General features: G+C 37.7%; 1 protein-coding gene across 1 annotated transcript in view; it reads right to left on the bottom strand.

Moving 5' to 3' along the window:
• The window catches only part of LOC139807990 (uncharacterized), a 164,453-nt gene that overhangs the window by 63,970 nt on the left and 86,314 nt on the right, over positions 1 to 14,169 (bottom strand). The gene's annotated exons all lie outside the window — the stretch shown is intronic.

The raw sequence follows: 14,169 nt of genomic DNA, 5'->3' as shown, positions 1-14,169 counted from the left end.
TAAATTTAAAGGGGTTAAAGTTAATAAGGGTTAATTCTCTTATTAATTTCTTATTAAAAATAATTAAAAAAAAAAAATATTATATATATATATGTATAGATAAATGACTTTTATACGATATACATTATAATTATAATTATATTATATTTATTGGAATAAATGATTCATTGTCCAAAAATATACTTTCTATACATATAATTATTTTTTATGTGTTCTATAATATAATTAAATCATCATTTTTTTTTTCTCTATTACATTATTTTAAAAATAATATATAAGTATTGTTATCATGAATTGCTTACTTTTCTATAATTTACAATGCAAAAGCGTAATTATGGCAAGAACTTTTGTATTAACTTTTTACATATCTTTTAATTATTTTGCTATATAAAAATGAGATGTGACATGATAACTCATGCGATAACTCATATGATGTTTTGGTACGAGATTTCACAAAAGTTATCACATGAGTTGTCACATTTGTGAACACATGAATTGCCACCTGTATTGCCACATGAGTTTTCATCAGAGATTTTTCAATAGGCGTAATGTCCCTTATGTCTAGAGTGTGGAGGAAATGCGCCCCTGTCAGAACACTTATTGGTCCACAGAGAATTCACGAAACGTTTCGGGGAGAATTCGAGGCGCATGATTATGTTCCTGTGGTCGATTTTACTATTGGACTTTTGAGGAAGGGTAACAGTGAATATTCAGATGCTTCTATGATAGAAGACATTATTGAGAAATACCAGCTGAGCAATGAAGCGGAGTTTGTATTTACGGATGGATCGCATGGCCCCGACTGGCAAGCTACGGGTGCTAGTATCGTTATAGACGGGCAGGATACTGCCTATAAAATCAGTATGTCTAATGCCTGCTCGTCATATACTGCGGAGATCTTTGCTATTAATGCGGCGCTGAAACTCATGAAGACATCACGAGACACAAGAAATAACCACATTGTTATTATGTCAGACTGTAAATCGGCTCTTTCTGCTGTTCAAAACAATATTATTTCAGTTCACAAATGCAAATATGCAGTGGAGACTAGATTGCTTATTTACTCACTCGAAAGGGAGCACAATATGAAGATTGTGCTTGTGTGGATTCCCGCCCACGTCGGTATCGCTGGGAATGAGCTGGCCGACGGTCTAGCTAAGGAAGCTGCGCATGAACCCCCAGATGAGAGCATCGAGGTCCCGACGGGAGACCTTATGGCAATGGCAAGGGAGGAAACTTGGCAGGCTACTCAGGCCTCTATCAAACGAGACTCCGTCTTCAAGGGCAAATTTTATTTTTCAAAGTTCTATGATGAAGAGGCCCGCAAGCCGTGGTTCAGTGGAATTAATGCCGAAAGATACTACGTAACGCTCATTAATAGGATTAGAGCGGATCATTATAATCTGGGAGCTTCGCTCTTCAGGAAGAACTATATTGATACGCAACGATGTGAATGCGGATATGAACGTGAGGACCTGATGCATGTTATTCTTCGATGTCACAAATACGATGATCTTAGGATCAAGTTGGACGAGGATCTTAGAGCCGTGGCGGTTACCTCGCGGAAATTAACGTGTATAGCATGATAAAAAATAGAAATTGGAACCTGCTTTATTACGTTTTTAAATTCCTTAAAGGAACAGGCAAGATTATATAGCGTGCTTGCATCTGCACCTGTTCCAAAATCCTTTTCAGGAAAGGTCTACATTGTTTGTGCTAGGTTGTCATTGACAAAAGGCACTTATCCTCCCTCACCCGAGGGAAAATCCAAAACCCCCCTAACCTATCTCGAGAGCACTCGAGAGACACGGTAAGTACGAAGTACGCGCGAAGCGAGACCGATCGTGACTCTTTACGCGACGATTAATTACTGTTATACTTATTTTATTTAGTGTTTATTACTACGTTTACGTGAGTGTTTATACATACAGGTTAATAACCTATTATATTATTTTTTATATTGACAGCAGGGAGCTGGTACTGAGATCAAGGAGCCTGTTCACACGAGGCGTTTCTGCGATTGCGATTGCGGCCGCGCGTTAATAACGTTTGCACGAGCCGCACGCGCGTACGCGAAACGGCAGTAACACCGTATAATCGTGCCGGCGATATACTGAATTTGAATTGCTTCGTGCTCTTATCTGGAGATTTCGTATCCCTACATCGTGTTACCATTGCACCGCTGCCGGAACAGAAGGTTCTCTACGCTTGGCAGAAAGTGACGACTGACACGTTCGATCCCGACTTCGTTGATCGCATAAGAGTTGGACTCGAGGTACGTTTCCGATTTGCAATTATAACAGTATCGTGCGATGAATGTTGTACCCAATTATAATCTCAAATGAAGTTGTGCACGTTGCTAGTAACGCTGTCTGTAAAAAATTTGCGTGAAAGATTATATATATATGTTATAGTCAAAGCCCGAAACGCAGGCATTCCTAGGATTGACTAGTCAATCCTGGGGAACGACCAAGCGTCTTAGTCAAAACCCGAAATAAGTTTTGCGTTTCGGCTTTTAACTAGTCAATCCTAGGAATAACTAATACGACTGGTTAAAGTTAGAAACTAAAGAAAAATCACTTCGGCATTTGACTAGTCAATCCTAGAAATAACTAATACGGCTGGTCAAAGTTAGAAACTAAAGAAAAATCACTTCGGACTTTGACCAGTCAATCCTAGGTGTGGCTTAATTTGGACTGTGTGACTGTTAACAAATAAAATCAAGTTTTTTTTCACTAAATTAAGTTCTTATTGTTATTAATGCCCCGCGACGCGAGATATTAAACGTTAAAGTTGACAGGAATCAGGTTATGATTCCTGTCATACCGACGAGCTGTAGCGACTACTGGCGACTACGAACATGCCCTGTGGCCACATACGCATGTTCAGTGGCCGCACACGCATGCAAAACTGCGCAAATTTTAAATGAATCAATCGTGCAGAATAACCCAAGCATCTCGATTCAAGCAGTTAGGTCTCACGCTGGGAGTTTCATTAGTTTAATTATGCGTGGGAAGCACACACACACACACACACAACGGGGGGGTGCGAGGGGGGCCTTCGGCCCCCCCCTTCCCCGCACCCACCCCGCCGGTAGGCTGCGTGGACCTCGCTTTACAACATAAAGTACATGCTAAGTTGTAAAACGAAATTATAAAGTACATGCATGGGGGAGGGTGCAGGGGGAAAAGCCTTTTTGTTCACGTGCGCTCATGCATGTAAGCCCCCTTGCACCCCTCCATGCATGTGCTTTATAATTTCGTTTTACAACTTAGCATGTACTTTATGTTGTAAAGCAAGGTCCACGCAGCCTACCGGCGGGGTGGGTGCGAGGGAGGGGGGGCCAAAGGCCCCCCCTCGCACCCCCCCGTTGTGTGTGTGTGTGTGTGTGTGCTTCCCACGCATAATTAAACTAATGAAACTCCCAGCGCGAGACCTAACTGCTTGAATCGAGATGCTTGAGTTATTCTGCACGATTGATTCATTTAAAATTTGCGCAGTTTTGCATGCGTGTGCGGCCACTGAACATGCGTATGTGGCCACAGGGCATGTTCGTAGTCGCCAGTAGTCGCTACAGCTCGTCGGTATGACAGGAATCATAACCTGATTCCTGTCAACTTTAACGTTTAATATCTCGCGTCGCGGGGCATTAATAACAATAAGAACTTAATTTAGTGAAAAAAAACTTGATTTTATTTGTTAACAGTCACACAGTCCAAATTAAGCCACACCTAGGATTGACTAGTCAAAGTCCGAAGTAATTTTTCTTTAGCTTCTAACTTTGACTAGCCGTATTAGTTATTCCTAGGATTGACTAGTCAAAAGCCGAAACGCAAAACTTATTTCGGGCTTTGACTAAGACGCTTGGTCGTTCCCCAGGATTGACTAGTCAATCCTAGGAATGCCTGCGTTTCGGGCTTTGACTGTAACATATATATATATATATATATATATATATATATATATATATATATATATATATCTTGATATATAATCATATTAACACATTATTTTTAGACGTAGCTGTTGATGAAAGAGAATTAGATGGTGACTTAATTTTGGGAGGTATAGGTCAAGGATTGCCATTTAAAGCTGGTACGTTTGATGGGGCTATCAGTATTTCTGCGCTTCAGTGGTTGTGCTATGCAAGCAAAACTTTGCACAATCCTACAAAACGTTTATATCGTTTCTTCTCAACGTTGTATGCATGCCTGTCAAGAAGCGCAAGAGCAGTGTTACAATTCTATCCAGAGAACGGTGAACAGGTTGAATTAATCACAGCACAAGCCACAAAAGCTGGCTTTTATGGCTTTTGTGGTTGTCGATTTTCCGAATAGCGCAAAAGCAAAGAAAATGGTCTTGGTTTTAATGACCGGAGGAGCTGCTCCGCTTCCAAAGGCACTAGGCGTAGAGAACGAAGATAGACAAACCGTCGCTAATTCAAGAAGGTTTGATCCTCTCGTTGTCCGTTATTTTATTATTTTGTATTTGCAATTATTTTAAATATTTCTCTAACTATAATGTTAATATTACGGTAATAATAGACAATATTAATAATAAAAGATCAAAGAATGAGTTCAATATTTTATATTATTATTATTATTTTTTACGTAAACATAAATTGTGAAATACTCTGTTGTGCTCCAGTAGGTAATACTTTTTCTAATTCTTCATGATCCAACTACTGGTATTTTACGTTATTGTTGATATCTCCATCCATATGTTTGGCTAAGAAATAAAATATTTTAGCACCATAACTTCCTTGCTCGCAAAGCTTCTTAGGATATTTGTATTTGTAGAATCCGATAGGTGCATTTCCATAAAACTTTACTTTTATTGTTGCACCACATGTATCTTGTAATACTTTCTCCGCAGTCTGTAAAAGAATTGATAAAAAACATTTTCAAATCATTTTTTTGTCTCCATTAAGATATTCACATGCAAAATTAGTTGTAGAGAGAAGTTGTAATATATTTATTCGGCTAAAATTGTTATTTTAATTCTTGCTCGTTTCTTTATGTTTGAAATGTATATTTATGCAATATATATAAAACTTTATTTTTTAGGGCAGTAGAACAAATATTGGCGTGATTGTACATCATTAATTTTTGCAGAAAATTATATGTAGATTTAACAGTCTGTTAAATATAAATATGACAATGTATTTATGCAAAAAATCTTTAGATTTTTAAACTTTACGTATAATGTATTCCAATTTTTATCATGTGCGGCAGAATGATTCCTTTATGAAATTACCATAGGTAAACCTTTACAAAATATGACAAAAAATGTTAATAGAGAATTAGGCAGACTAAGCAGGCCCATTGGTACACATGAGCTCGGAACGTACTTATGACATGTCACGGCGCAGGATACGAATAAGTACGACCGTGAATGAAGGAAATTATATAATTTTATTAATAATTGTAATACAATAAATAAAAGTTGAAATATATATAATGTCCGTTGATTATACATTGTACCCATGTTTCGCATGGATTTACAAGAAGAAATTTTCTGCTCCGACGCGTGTAAAAAAAAAAGTACTTTCTGCTTCGACGCATGTAAATAAAAATAAAAAAAAAGTAAAGGAAAAACAACGTTTGCAGCCTTTTTTCATCACGAACGTTGTGTGTGTGTGTGTGTGTGTGTGTGTGTGTGTGTGTGTGTGTGTGTGTGTGTGTGTGTGTGTGTGTGTGTGTGTGTGTGTGTGTGTGTGCGTGTATCAATCAAACATTTTATCACATGTTAAATGTTTGATTGATAGTGCTACCACCACGTCCACCACGTCCACCGTCGTAGAATCCTCCGAAATTTGGAAATATGATCTTATTTTTATGTTAGTATACCCAAGTTAGTATTTTATAGTACCCAAATTTCGGATCTGATTATACAGGGTGGACCATTTTAATCCATCCAGTCGAATATCTCGAGAACCAAGCCCGGGAGAGAAATATGTTTCAGACAAAAGTTATTTGGTTTCGAGGGGGCCATAAGATGGTGTCATTGGTTTAACCATGGATGGTCGTTTAAAGCTCATGTAAACTACATGTTTAAAGCTCATGTACTACTACCTTTAATTTCTTAAATGGAAACCCCTATTTTTCAATGCATATTCTTGTAGCTAATCTCGAAAGTTTTTCAAAATTAAGAACTTTTAGAACTATAAGGCTTGAAAGTTCTAGTATTTTGACATAAAATACAAAATATCTTGTAAAACATTAAGTTTTCGGTACCTTTATGCACATAATAATGAGACGAATCGGTATGAAAAAAAGACATAGTTGCTTTCAAGAAAAAGTATGCAGATGCGTGTTGCAAATTACATATTTTTTCTTAAAGAAACTATGCCTTTTTTTATTTCACGAATAGCATATATACTTGCAGGAGGGTAAAATAAGATACCTGTTAAAGTTTGAGCCCTTAATATTAATTAATATTAACAGGTCGTTTATCGCGGTTTTTTATTTTTTATTTAGTAAAATAGAAAAAATTTTATAACTATCTAACAAACAGTAATACAGCATTGCTTCACATAGATTTTTGTAGTAAATTTATCGCTTTACAAAAAAGATCTCTTATCATTTTTTCATAAATTCAACCGTTCAAAAGATATTCAAAGTTAAAGTTTGATAAATTTTATAATATTGACTATCAAAAATTATGAAATAATCAATTCATATTTTTGTAGAAAATTTAACGATCTACAAAAAAGGTCTCTTATATTTTTTTCATAAATATAATCATTTAGACGATATTAAGGTTTAAAGTTCAGTGTATAAAAATTATTCTTTTTTTTCATATTATAACAAAATTCTGAGCTTTATTTATTTAATATGAAAAAAAAAATTTTTTTTATACACTTTGAACTTTAAACCTTAATATCGTCTAAATGGTTTTATTTATGAGAAAAATATAAGACCTTTGTTGTAGATCATTAAATTTTCTACAAAAATATGTATTGATTATTTCATAATTTTTGATAGTCGATATGATACAAAATTCATAAGAAGCAAAAACAAGTTTTATATTTATCAAACTTTAACTTTGAATATCTTTTGAACGGTTGAATTTATGAAAAAATGATAAGAAATATTTTTTGTAGAGCGGTAAATTTACTACAAAAATCTATGTAGAGCAATGCTGTATTACTGTTTGTTAAATAGTTATAAAATTTTTTCTATCTTACTAAATAAAAAATAAAAAATTGCGATAAGCGACCTGTTAATATTATTTTCTAATTTATCTAAATAGAAATCTTCTTCCTGACCGATAAGTCTATCGACCAGTGTCGAAAAAGTGAAAGTTACATTTCTCTGATATATATATGTCATATATATTGAGAGACGTCGACGTTAGTAGAAATATCTTAATATAATATTTTCACATTTCAACTTTGCGTTGCAATATTTCCGCTCGTAGGGCACGTAGCGGAAAAATAAAAACACGGCCTTTGGCCAACTCGAACGTGAGTACCCCATACGTACAAGAGTAAAGTACCAGTTAAAATACAGATAGCGAATTGGTTTTAGTCTTAAAATGTTTCACAATTTATTATTTTTGGAAAAAGTTGATAAGAAATAATTTTTACAAGCAACATAATATAGATGCATATTTTACATAAAAGCAATGTCCGGCAATGTATATGTTACGGGCAAAGTCAGCATGGTGTGCAGTGTCGGCAATGTCAGCATTGCACAACGCGACTGGGCAAAGTAGTTTATTAGCGGACATTGCCCGGTTTGATGTGGGCAAAGTTAACACTGCCCATCCAGCGATGGCAATGTCAGCAACGATTATCACATTGCGGACTTTGCTCGGTTCAAAGTGGGCAATGTCGACAATGCTAAATCTCCGTGGGCTAAGCTGCGCTAAATGTATGGTAATTCTTCAGTTTAGCTACCTCAGCACAGAAATCGATGCAATTAGGCTTAATCGACGCGTTTTTGCACGAAACGAACGAATCTGGCAGAAAAAAGTGTCGCTCTGCCCCGCGACACGAGATACACACGTGTGTATGCCCTGCTTTAACGAAAATCACAACTTCTATAAAGCAGGGCATACACCAGCATACACACGTGTGTGTGCCCTGCTTTAACGAAAATCACAACTTCTATAAAGCAGGGCATACACACGTGTGTATGTGCCCTGCTTTAACGAAAATCATTAAACAGTTACATCGTGCAGAATAACCAAGCATCTCGATTCAAGCAGTTAGGTCTCACGCTGGGAGTTTCATTAGTTTAATTATGCGTGGGAAGCACACACACACACACACGGGGGGGTGCGAGGGGGGGGCCTTCGGCCCCCCCTTCCCCGCACCCACCCCGTCGGTAGGCAGCGTGGACCTCGCTTTACAACATAAAGTATATGCTAAGTTGTAAAGCAAAATTATAAAACACATGCATGGAGGGGTGCAAGGGGGCTTACATGCGTGAGCGCACGTGAACAGAAAGGTTTTTCTCCCCTGCACCCTCCCCCATGCATGTACTTTATAATTTCGTTTTACAACTTAGCATGTACTTTATGTTGTAAAGCGAGGTCCACGCTGCCTACCGACGGGGTGGGTGCGGGGGAGGGGGGGCCGAAGGCCCCCCCTCGCACTCTCCCGTGTGTGTGTGTGTGCTTTCCACGCATAATTAAACTAATGAAACTCCCAGCGTGAGACCTAACTGCTTGAATCGAGATGCTTGGTTATTCTGCACGATTGATTCATTTAAAATTGGCGCAGTTTTACATGCGCGTGCGACCACTGAGCATGCGCATATGGCCGCAGGGCACGTTCAGTGTTGCTACATGTCGTCAGTTCAACTTTGACGATTAATATCTCGCGTCGCGGGGCAGAGCGACACTTTTTTCTGCCAAATTCGTTCGTTTCATGCAAAAACGCGTCGATTAAGCCAATTGCATCGATTTCTGTGCTGAGGTAGCTAAACTGAAGAATTACCCTTATTTAGCGCAGCTTAGCCCACGGAGATTTAGCATTGTCGACATTGCCCACTTGGAACCGAGCAAAGTCCGCAATGTGATAATCGTTGCTGACATTGCCATCGCTGGATGGGCAGTGTTAACTTTGCCCACATCAAACCGGGCAATGTCCGCTAATAAACTACTTTGCCCAGTCGCGTTGTGCAATGCTGACATTGCCCGGGCAATGCCGACACTGCACACCATGCTGACTTTGCCCGTAACATATATATAATTTGTTTATTTCAATTGCCTTTCGGCCTTGAAAGGGGGTGCTACATGTCTTTGAGATGCGATTTTTTTTTTTACAATACATTTTATATTACATTTCTTTGCTATCAGTTTCATTTTGTATTTGTACATTTCTTAAGTCCTTCCTGTGCTTGGTCACTTTCCTCATCCAATCTGCTCCTTCTCCTGTATCTTTCAAGATGTCTAGGATATTTCTGTAATCCTTTAGAGGCTCCACGCAGTCAGACATCAAATGCTCTAGCGTTTCCATTTTCTCGCCACATATTCTACATACTCTTTCTTCTTCTTTTCTCCAGTACTTGCTTCCTTCCTCCTCGTTTCCGCATCTATACCTTGCAATCATTCTCTGGTCTCTTCCTTTGTATTCTTTTTGTAGATACCTTGGGATGTGATCTGTTCTCAGCTCTTTGTACCTAGCGCAGTACCTTCCATCCTCTATCCTTTTCTCTTGCTCTGCTCTTTGTTCTTTCCGGTCCGTCATTATTAGTTCTTCTGTGTTCGTTCTTTCAGAGCTTTCATTTCCTGTATCCCATGTGCTAGAGCTAGCTTTCCTATAATATTGGTCCCTGTTTTTTCCCATTTTGTTTTCTTCCCTTCCTGTTTGTTTTGTATCTCTTTCCAGCACTCCGCGATTATTTTGTTCGTCTGCCTTTCTTTTGTCTTCTCTTCGTACTTCATCGCTCTTTTTCCAGCTTCTATCCTGATTTTGTCAATTTTTGTTTCTTCTCGTATCAGATATGCCGGTGTGTTAAAATCCAGTCCTAGAGTCCATCTTATATATTTTTCTTGCAACTTTTCTACCTTTTCTTCTTCTCTCCATCCCCATATTTCCGCTGCATATAATAGGATGCTTTCCACTAGACTCTTGAACATTTTCATTCTCCTGTCTACACTCTCTCTGAATTTCCTCTGTCCAATACTCCATACTTGTGCCATTGCTATCGCCGCCTTCTTGACTGTTTCTTTTATATGCGTTTCCAGTCCTCCGTTTTTTTGGAAGTAAAACCCTAGATATTTAAATTCCTTGACTTCTTCCAGTCTTTCTTCGTTCCATCTCCATTCTTCCTTCTTCTTCTTACCCCTTCCTTTTTTGAAGATCATAACTTTGGATTTTTCAGCGTTAAGTGTCAATTTTTTCTTTTCTAAATACTTTCGGAATCTACTTATCATCTCCTTAAGCTCCTCTGGACTCCTGGCTAACAGCACCATGTCGTCTGCGTAGGCAAGTGTCCATATTTTTTCTCTTCCTATCACTATCCCTCCTGCTTGACCTTTCCTCATCCTTTCTTCCAGATCCGCCGTATAAAGCGTGAAGAGCGTTGGACTCAGGGGGCATCCTTGCCTTACTCCTTTGGTTGTCCAAAATCTGCTCGTTGTATGACCGTTTACTCTGACGACGTTTCTCGTTTCCTGATAAATCTCACCTATTCTTTTCCTGATCTTTTGGCTGATTCCTCTTCTCTCCATTATCTTATTCAGTTCTTCTCTGTCCACCTTGTCAAATGCAGCGCTTAAATCCGCGAAGAAGGCGTAGATTTTTTCTCCCTTGTTGACTAATTCTCTGTTTGTGATGTAATTCAGAATAAAAATGTTATCTATCGTGCTTCTACCTCGTCTAAATCCTGCCTGCGTTTCTGGGATGATGTCTTCTATTTTTGGCCTGGGTTTTTGTCTTCTATTTCGGCCTTCAGTCTTTCTTCGAGTACCATTGCGTATATCTTGTACGCCGAGTTGAGCAGCGTTATTCCTCTATAATTTTTAAAATTTTCCTTATCTCTTTTTTTAAAGATAGGGGCGATCACTCCTTCTTTCCATCTTTCCGGCAGCCCCTCTCTTTTCCATACCCTATTTATAATTTCTTTTAACCTTTGTATTACCTTCCTGCTTCCATTTATCCATACTTTATTTTTCAGTCCATCTTCTCCTGGGGCTTTCTTGTTCTTTAGTTTAGCTATCTGTCTTCGTATTTCCGCTCCAGTTATCTCGTCTTCATTCTCTTCTGGTTCTGTGGTCTTATTTACCCCACCGTTGCTATATCCTGGTGATTCTGTTCCTTCTAAAAGCTGCATAAAGTAGGCCTTCCATTTGTCCGACTCGATCTTTTTTGTGATTTCTGTTCTTTTCTTTCTGCCTCTATTAATGTATTTCCACGCTTGATTTTCATTGGTGATTTGTTGTATTTCTTGATCTTCTCTTTCTTGCCATCTTGTTTTCTTTTCTTTGCATTTGTCCTTGTACTCTTTCTTCTTTTTCTCGTAGTTATCTTTGCTGTCTTCTCCCTTCCTCATTGCTTTAATGCCCTTCTTGCTACTCTTTTGAGCTCCGTGCACTCCTTATCCCATCATTTGTTAGTTCCTATCCTCCATTTCCTCACCTTGATTGTTTTCTTACTTACTGCTTTGTTTAATTCTCCTATCAGCTCTTCTACCATCTCGTCTATTCCTTGTGCCGTGAAGGATATTTCTTCTGTTTTTTCTGCGAAGTTTCTCTTGCCCTCTTCTGTCCATATTCTTCTTTCTACGCTTGTCTCTTCTTGTTCGACGTCTGGATTCGCACCATTTTCTGTGGAATAAATGTCTATTCTGATCGGCAGGTGGTCTGATTCAATTCTCTCCTCCACCGCAAAGTCCACTATGTCTTCTCTAGCTTCTGCATTAACTATCCCGTAATCTATTACCGAGTTGCCACACGCACCTATATACATCCATTCTCCTGCTTCGTCTCCTTCCATATTTCCGTTTAGTATACTCCATATCCTTCTTCTTCTATCAATTCCAACATTGTTCTTTTTTCTGCATTTTTTATCTTGTCCCTTGATTTCCTTCTGATTTCCCTGTTACTGTTTTCCCAATTTATTGTACCCTCGTCTTCTATTCTTGCGTTGAAATCTCCGCCAATCAATACTCTTCTGTTCCCTGGACTGTGAATTATCTGCCGTAAGTCTTTTACTGTTTTTTTTATGTCTCTGCTGTATACTGTTAGAATTCTCCACTCTGTGTTGTTTAAAATAACTCTTCTTTCTTGAATCTCTTCCCGCTCGTTCGTTGTTTCTTCTTCCTTGACACCTCTTCTTATCCCTGTTATTATTCCTCCCCTTGCTCTTCCCTTGGTTCTTTCTCGTTTGGCTGCAGTACTTTTCCATATGAATTTGTTCGGTAATTTGTCTTTCAATTTCTCCCATTGTTTTTCGTTGACCCATGTTTCCGTTAGCCCTATGGCATCGTAATTCTCTATGTGTTTCCAAAATTGCCTGTCCTTATTAAACAGTCCCGCGACGTTCCAGAAGCCTGCCACGAAGGTTTTTCCTCTCTTCTCTCCCTCGTTTGTGTCCCTCTCGTCTGTCCTACTCCCGAAATCTGTCTCCGTCGCCCCCGTTTTCGTTTGATGATCCGTTGCCTGGTCTTTTCTGAAAGTCGTTGCCTTAATCTCTATTTGTTTTTCCTTGCCGTCTTTACCTTCATTTATATTACTTTTGGCTGTTATTGTTTTATAGGTTTGCAGGGTTTTGTCTGTACTGAAAACACTCTCTCAGTCCTTCCTCTTCCTTCCATATAAAAGTCCTTTCGTTTACCATTAGTTTCTTGTATCCTATCTTTACTTGCTCTCCTTGTTCTCTCTTTTTTTTCGCGATATCTACTATCTCTCTTTGCACGACTCTTTCTTTCTTTGTTAGGGAATGTCCGGCAATGTATATATTATATATATTAACAACTTCAGACACATTTCTTTATAAGGTGTAATTTTTTTTTTCTGTTAAGATTAAGATGCGTAACACTACAAAAAGGCGTGATATCCGTACAAAATTACCTTTTTCAAAAAAAAAAAGGTAAAAAAAGGCGCCAAGTACACGCATAGTAGTGTATATGTATTATGCTGTTACCTCGAAAAAAAAAACAAAGTGGTAGTATTATACCTCGAAATAACACCCTGTACATACTGTTTATAAAATGCGTAATACTACAAAAAGGCGTGATATCCGTACAAAATTACCTTTTTTAAATTAAATTTACTGATAAGTAATTGTTAAAATGATTAGTTTCAGCCGATCCAAACTTACACCTTCTCGTAGGCGGCTATTGTCCAACTTAATTACTTTACTGCAACTCTTCATATGCTGCTATTTCCATTGGGAAATTTGGGTCCTGCATAATAGGTTCTGGAATACTAAAAACATTTGTAAATTATTTTTGTGTAGAAAAGTTAAAATTTAATTAGTCAGATAACACTGCATTGTGTGATATAAACAAAACAAATAATTATTCATCAAGTGCGTCTGCTTCCTCGTTTGTTGGCATGTGAGCCACCTGAGTTGCACGTTCAGTCATATCAGGTGGATCTTGACTTTGAGGTCTGCATTAATGTAAATAAAAATAGAAAAAAATAATTATTTTTAAATATTACAATTGTATGCATTATATGATGCTATTATATTCTTGATGATATATCTCCAACCCTCCTTCACACACAAATTTTTCCTCCATTTTGAATCACTGTCTACAAGAATATAATAGCATCATATAATGCACACAAAAATTCGAGATATGAAACAATCTCTAATAACTTTCTCTCTCTATAGATCATATCTCGAATTTTTGTAATATTAATTTTAAAATAAACATCTTAAATAGATTTATGATTTCTTATTATACGTATATAGTTTATAAATAAAGCTGTCTTGATGTCAGAACGTGTACAGACATAACTCAAATACAGTCACACATCAGTGCGGTCGAAAGGGACTGAATGTTTTTGCGAAAAGTTGTAGAATAAGTTAAAATAAATCAGGTTGGAACTATATTATACAATCATAATCTCAACAATAGCGACTAAAGCATCAATATCTGTTGGTATTTTATAAATTTTCTAAATGTGTACTTACGCAAGTTGATTCTCTTGTTTTCATCCTGGATTACATTTCTTCAAATGTTGCTTTAACCCGGAATTGTCTAA

Source organism: Temnothorax longispinosus, chromosome 2 (assembly GCF_030848805.1).
Source record: "Temnothorax longispinosus isolate EJ_2023e chromosome 2, Tlon_JGU_v1, whole genome shotgun sequence".
Taxonomy (NCBI): domain Eukaryota; kingdom Metazoa; phylum Arthropoda; class Insecta; order Hymenoptera; family Formicidae; genus Temnothorax; species Temnothorax longispinosus.
Note: the sequence above shows the minus strand (reverse complement) of the source record. Positions and strands in the feature narration are given on the sequence as shown.